Genomic DNA, 7,791 nt, shown 5'->3' with positions numbered 1-7,791 from the left:
TCATCTGTTCAATCTGTAATCTTCATCAGATTATAGGACCATTTTGATGTATGCTACTTGTTTTCCCTTCCACCATCTATTCCACTTTAGCATCATACCCTGTGGTAACCACAGTCCTATGGAATTTAACTGTATAGATGATCCAGAAAATGCAGTTCTTTAAGTGAAACAAATTATTCCTGAACGATCTCAGTCTGCAAGCCTCCTGTTCTTATTATCCTACTGAATTCCTATTTTCACATGTATTTTTATGTATGACATGATTGATAGTTGTCTGTTAATGTTGAGTAGATGTATGTCTCCCTGTTCACTTTTGACAATTTTGTTTTATTTTTAAATTTGAAATGGGTTTACCCTGTGACCTTATAATAATTCCCCTGTGAATTATTCCTTCATTGGTATGAATAGATAATATCAGCTGTGAAGAGATATGAATGGACTCAATTTAGTTTCCTCTTGGAAGCAATTCTGTCTTTGAAACTTGGACCTATGATACGGAAAAGTCTTAAGTAGTAGGGATAGGAACAACGAATTGAACCATCATCATAGTGTTACTACAACTAAGATATTAGTGGTCTTTACTGCTTTGAGTCCTGATTTCTTATTAATATATTCAAGTTGTGATCAATTCAGTGCAGGGGTTGGCAAATACCTTTAGGCATTTTTATGCTTTATGGGTAATATATTCTTTGTAACAACTAATCAACTCTAACGAAATAACATTAAAGGAGCAGAAATGATATGTAAACACAAGAATGTATTACTGTGAAATCAAATTCCTAGAACGAAAACAGGAATTAGGTCAGTTTTCATCCATGGGCCATAGTTTGCTGATTCAAATAATACACCACTTTCTGTAGAACTGCATTTTAATCATGCTGACAATGGTCTTTACTTTGCCACAATGAGTTCTGCTTTTTTTTTTTTCATACAATATTAGCTCAATATCTTCTGGGGGATGGCAAGCATATTACAAAAGAGAATTGAAGTAGTTTCTAAATATTTTGCCTAAAGATGAATCCCATGGTCAGATGAATTTTGTATGTGTTTCTATAGTAGTGATTATGAGAAGAATTTTCATAATGATAGTGTGATAGTATCACTGGCAGATCTATTGTGAATAAGAAAGGAGAAATCCATCTGTAGAAACCATTTTTATTTTGAGGAAGAGCTAATTACTCATTTTTCCATGGTGTAAGAATTGCAATGTACTGAAATTGCCCTTCTAAGCCAATAGTTGATTCTGTATGCAAATGATGTCTGAACTTGCCTCTGTATTTTTTTCCATTGTTTCCTAGTTCGCTCAGCGTTGACTCCATCAAGACTAACATTGGCGCTAATGACAGCATTTATGAAAATTTGCCATGGTCCTTTAAATGATACGTACTGAATTAAGAAATTAACTTGGTAATATGATAATGAATAAAATATATTTAAAGAATAATATGTAAATGAATATTAATTTAAGCAAATTTAATTGCAAATCTGGTAACATTTCAGCTTTTAAAAATGTGTTATTTAAATGTGCAAATGTATTAAAAACTGTGAATAATGTAAGTAAATATGTTGTAATTGTAATCACTGGAGAGTACAATTATAGATCATTTTAACAATAAACAAAATAATAACAGTGGTAGATGAAATTTGTGTTAAACCAAAGCATAACCTTTAAGCATATCTTCCTTGATATTCTATAATCAAATATAACTGAGCAAATTGACAGTTATAAGTCTGACAATGCTTTCTGGGTTACTGCGAAAGGCTTTCTATCAAATGTTATCTTTGGTAGCATTTCAACTGGAACACAAATCCCATGCAGAGACATGCATTCCAGAGCTAGCTGTCATAATCCTGGTTTTCCCTCTACATTTTTGATAACATTGGATAACTAGTATCCACTGAGGATGAACTAGTGTGAATTTATGTTATATGTTTCTTCTTTTAAGTTAAATAGTAAGACAGGCTTGGTAAAAGAGCAGATATGGGCAGTTGGCTTATTTTATTTTTTTATCAGTCTCAGATTTGTCCTTCAATGGGATTATAATGGACTGACATGCATTTCCAGTAAATATAAACAAAACTTGAATATTTATCTGTAAATTAGGGTGGCATATCTTCTGAGAACTGGTCTTGAATAACTCCTTAGTTTGTGTGATGCTGTGTTGAAGGAATTTTTCCCATGCTTTGGAAAGTAACATTCCTCTTTCTTTTTGTTTTTGTTTTGTTTTGTTTTGTTTTGTTTTCGAGACAGGGTTTCTCTACGTAGCCATGGCTGTCCTGGAACTCACTCTGTAGACTAGCCTTGCCTCAAACTCAGAAATCTGCCTACCTCTGCCTCCCAAGTGCTGGGATTAAAGGTGTGTACCACCGTTGCCTGGCTTTAATACAAACTGTGTTAACTTATGTGTCTTCTCTACTAGCTCAATATTATTCTACAAAACAAAACAAAATTAACAAACACGCAACATTCTAAAAAAAACCACATCTTTCTTCTTTGAATATGAATTTCTTCTGTATATATTTAATCTTATAGTGTGGCATATCAAATTCCACTCAGCAAAATAACTACTTTTCAGCTGTCTAAAGCATACTCATACTTACTTAGTAGAGGAGATACCATAGCCAAGAAGGAACTTTTTCCAGGGAGTGTTTTATCCACTGGACTACAAATTTCTTTCTCCTGCATTTCTCTTAACTGTAGAAATTTTGACCTAGTAACTTGTGGTAGTGGAGAACTGTGTTCATATTCTCCTTTGATATTCATGTTCTGGGTATACCAATACATGCCTTTAGTCCTACCACAAGCAGAGGGTCAGAAGGGCAGAGGGGCAGAGGGGCAGAGGCCCAGATGACACAGGTCCAGTCCACTAGGACCACATAGTGATACCTTTTCTTAATCCCTGTCCTGCTCACCAAGAATAGGTAAATTTCTAATTCACAAAATAAAACAGTCATTATCAAGAGATTCATTTCACAAAGTAATTAAGTTGTATGCAATCTATGGGAGTGTCATGCAGATTTCTTGCAGAGTCTCCATATCAGTGGCTCTGTTATATAATAGAGTCGGTTAAAGTTCAAAAATATAGTATCTGTTGTTTTTTCTACAAAAACAGAGAGAGAGAGAGAGAGAGAGAGAGAGAGAGAGAGAGAGAGAGAGAGAGAGAGAGAGATTATTCTGGACACTATAATGAAACAGACACAATGCGTAGTGGAATTCTGAGGACTGAGGATGCGATAATGTGTGGATGTTATAATATATCCCATTTTAATATGGCTCATTTACAGGTCTGTGGAAGACTCTTTCAAAAGGATTCTCAGAAGTCAGTTCAGCTGACTATGACAATTGATAGATGACATTCAAATTGTAGAATTTCTATGATGCTATATAGGAATTTGAGATCTTTGTATATCATTGTTTTAAGCTCACAGAATACTTATTATTTCGTATTCACTGGTCTGGCTGAGTTATGAGATAATTATAAGACATGAATTTAATATGTATGTATGTGACTTTCCATACCTGTAATTGCTTCATATGCCAGAGAAAAAGACATGCCAATAGATATATATAAAAGAATCATCAAAATAACACAACATGTGTTTGCCAGATATAGGTCCTGACTAAACACCAAGTCTGTGCATCCACTCTTTTAAACACAAAACAATATTGATATAATACCTACAGTCAGTCTATTAATTAAGTCTAAGAAATTGTAGTCATTTTTCAATAACTTAACATCTTTTCAAATCCACCTTTTTAACATTGAATATTACACTAATTTCTTCACTTCCTTGATGATACAGTATTAGTTTGGCTATTTGTTAATGTGAGAACAGTCTTGTTGAACCCATATTGTCCCTTCTTTTCAAAACAATAAACAACACAAAGTTGAGATGTGAATATGACAAACTTTTAAATGTATCTATTAAGCAAAACAGTAGAGGAATAGAGCACAACTGTGTGATGTATTTGAAGAGTTACTCACTATTTATGGTTGCTTAAAATAATATCTATAGTGAATGTGTTTTCTTGGATAGGAGATAATGCAAAAATAGTGGAAAATAATCACCAAGTCATAAACATTCTGGAAAAAAATCACTGCAGCTTCATTGAAAAAGTCTTATTTTGTCATGAAGTTTTGATAATGTTACCGGACATCTTTCTCAAGAAAATCTCTCTAGACTCAGTGTGGGAACAGAGTCAAAGACAGTGATTGAATTTCTTTCATAGTGATTAAAATAGCATAATTTTATTATCTAATTAGTACTTCAGTAGCTAGATTCTCATTATTTAAGACAACACAGTCAGTTTTCTACTACTCCAGACCTCCAAGGGTGAATTACCTGTGATTGCTAAGCCTCAGTTGATGCTGGTTCTTTTGGACCTGACATATGTACTGTTGTGCTGAAGTGTTGGCTGAATACTACCTCATTGAAATTGACTTCCCTTGAATGACAATCTCCCCTGAAGTTTCAGCTTCATTTACTTATCTATTTATTTGTCTCTTATTTATGTATTTATTTACATTCTAAATGTTACAGCCAATGTCCCCCTCACTGAAGAGTTCCTCCTGCCATCCCCCTCCTCTTCTCCTCTGATAGGATATGGGACCCCCTAGGTATTCCCACACCCTAGAATATCAAGTCTTTGCAGGATTAAGCACATCCTCTAGCACCGAAGCCAGACCAGGCATCCCTGTTGGGAAAGGAATTACCACTTCTTTTTAACATTGACTATGTATCACAACTTCAGTTCACTGCAGACAGATAACACATATTTTGCAAGGAAGCTACACTTATCTTCACCAATATTTATTTCAAAAAGGGATGGACATTGAGGTCAAATGTAGTAAACTTATAGTAAAGCCCATTTTAAATTCTAGCATTGGTTTAGTGATTGGAGATGGAGTCAACATATTCTGTGGCCCAGGATAACCTTAAACTCATGTCAACTTTCCTGAATGCTGGAACAATACAATGTACCACCATATCTAACTTCTTAGATATACTTATTATACAGTATATAGCAATATGTTTATCTTAGAGAAAAATGATTTTCTAGTGAACATTGCTCAACTGATTACAAAGTTTTGAGTTTTCTTGTTTTTAATGTATCTTTGTACTCATAACATTGCTGGTGAAATTGTAAAGGTTCAGATTGCCAAGGTAATATACAGATCATAAAAATGTGTAAATATACTTGAAAATTTCAGTTTTAAATTTAAATTTATATGCCTTTGTCCTTTTACCTTAATGCTATCAAAATTTATTAAATTATTTTAGACCACAATATAAATTCTCTCCTCCTTTGATTTACTGATGATAAAATGTCAAAAGATTAAGCTTATTATTCTTTTTTTAAAGTTAAACATAATGATGTGGAATATCCAAAAAATATGATAATTCAAACTTTACCATGAATCTTTGTTTCCTGTAAGAAAATCAAAAGCAATACAGAGAATAATGCCAACATATCATTATGCTGCCTGTCACCAACTTCCTGTTTTGCTTCCAGAAACACCAATGTTGTGTGATACAACTCCAAGAAGACTCCAATCTAACCTGTGATAACTACAATAAAATGTTTCTGCATGTAATCACTCCTGATGTTTATTGCATTAAAGAGTTTCATTAAAAAAATTTGTTCTAGGAGACTCAACAGAATGAAGTAGTTTCATAAATGATGGAAAAATTTAAAGCTGCATACAGTTTAGTGAAGCCACAGCAGTTTTAGACATCCTGCTGACCTTCATATATTTTGAAACAAGAAAGATAAATCATGTGACAACATCATGATCTCATCCAACAGGGATTAAAATTATCTTGGTGTCTGTCTAATGTGAGCTGGAATACTGGAAGAGAAACAAAGATTATGTGTTGGTCATGTCTCATGAACTCTTGTATTTCTATTGGCTGAGCTGAACTAGAATCCCAGAGCACAGGATCCTGGAAAGAAATTAGAGGATTTAAAGTTTTACAAAAGCAGATTTGAGATTCTATATTTTAGGAAAGAGATTGTTAACAAAGAGTAAGACTGTGTGCACATAGTATGTCATAACCCATCCTTACAGATTAGAGGGAAGTAATCCACTTTCCTTTGGATAGCATAGAAGCCTTTTGATTTATTTTTAATCACTATTGTTCATAGAGCATAATATTCCTCACCATTCAGCTTCATGTTCTAATTCTGAATCTATGAGTTTGAAAGGTATTTCAATTAGTAACCTGGTAATTTAAAACCAATTTACATTGATATTAAAATTGGTGACAGTGATTATGTAGAACAAGAAAGTCCATCGTTTCTTTTGTTAGTGAAGTGATGCCTCCTGTTATTTTATGTTCTTCCTACTTCATAAAGACATTAAGTCATAAGGAAGGATAAAATATAGGCAAAAGGACACATGAGTTATAAAAGAACATATGAGGCTGTTTTTGTCTAGTTGTAACTCCATTTCACTATAGTTTCTTTTTGTAGGATTTTATTTCCTGCAGTAGATATGTGAATTCAACTTTTTGTGCCTTAAAATAGTAGAAACCATTTTCAAGTCTGAACAGGAACCAAAGTGGTTATTCTTTATCCAGTGATTTTGAGAACTGAGATTTTCTTTTCATTCTACTGCCCATTATTGAAAAAGAAATTCCACATGAGTCACATATACTGAATTGACCTATTTAAAAAGGATCTTAAAATTTGTTCTCAGAAGGGTTTTTTTTCACTTGAAACTTGAAAACTCTAAATTTTGTTTAAAACTATATAAAATAATTCCATTGTGGTATTACTTAATATATAAATTGTATTTCTATACATAAAGGGTGTTTTAACATTGAAAATTTTAAATGAAATTAATTTTAAATTTGAATTACTCTTCTTTTAGTGCTTTGTCAAAAATAAAAGTGGAGGCAACTCTTGACTACCAGTTATATTATGTCCTTCAAAATGCTTATCAGGGAAACAGCATCATTATCCTGCCTGTTTGGCTGGTCTAATATGCTAGGTAGAAAGGAAATATTGATCATTCAATGATATTTTTAATAAACCTTTTTGATTCAATGTTATTTATAAATTTTGGGGGGATTCTCTTCATATCTTTTGTTTTCTAATGAACGTAATAATTAGTTCTTTAATTCCTCAAAAAATAAAAAGGAAACCACTCAATAAACAAGTAGAGCTATTGAAAAGAATTTCAATGGGTTGCAAATGATCAACTTTATGAAGTGTCTGCTCAGGAACACTATTTTCTGATTTACAATGGTAGACTTATTATTCAATGTGTGGTCCTATTTCATGAGATGTTATTATTTTCATATTTGTCTTAACTCCTTAGCCAAAGCTCTTTTCAAACAACCTACTACATACATCCGGACATGAGTCTTTGAGCTGATTGAAAATGTACTCAAGTTGATAAGGAATATTAACTATCAAAAACGTCTTGATACTATGATCCCATGTAACATCTAGCCAGTTTTAAAGAATAATTTCCCGTCTTTACTTCTGTGTAGCAAACCATATGAATGTTTGCAATGTGTGAGAAATTTAAAACATAAATACTGTTCCTTGGCTTTATACTAGATCCAGTTTCTCAATATGATTTGAAATGTGTTGTATAGCACTTTTCTTTTCTTTTTTCTTTTCTTTTCTTTTCTTTTCTTTTCTTTTCTTTTCTTTTCTTATCATTCCATTCATTTACATCTCAAATGATACCTCCCTTCCTGGCTAACCCTCCACAACACCTTCATCCCATCCGCCCTCTCCATCCCTCCCCTTTGTCTCTATGAGGATTCTTCCATCCC

General features: G+C 33.0%; 1 non-coding gene across 1 annotated transcript; it reads left to right on the top strand.

Annotated features, from left to right (window-relative positions):
• Positions 1-2,593: 2,593 nt before the first annotated feature.
• LOC114610112 lies at positions 2,594-2,754 on the top strand. The gene has a single exon (XR_003709638.1). It is a non-coding gene; the product is annotated as a U1 spliceosomal RNA (small nuclear RNA).
• The last annotated feature ends 5,037 nt before the right edge of the window (positions 2,755-7,791 follow it).

The sequence above is a fragment of the Grammomys surdaster genome, unplaced genomic scaffold (genome assembly GCF_004785775.1).
Source record: "Grammomys surdaster isolate TR1022 unplaced genomic scaffold, NIH_TR_1.0 126028, whole genome shotgun sequence".
NCBI classification, from domain to species: domain Eukaryota; kingdom Metazoa; phylum Chordata; class Mammalia; order Rodentia; family Muridae; genus Grammomys; species Grammomys surdaster.
This window is presented reverse-complemented; position numbering and strand designations above follow the sequence as displayed.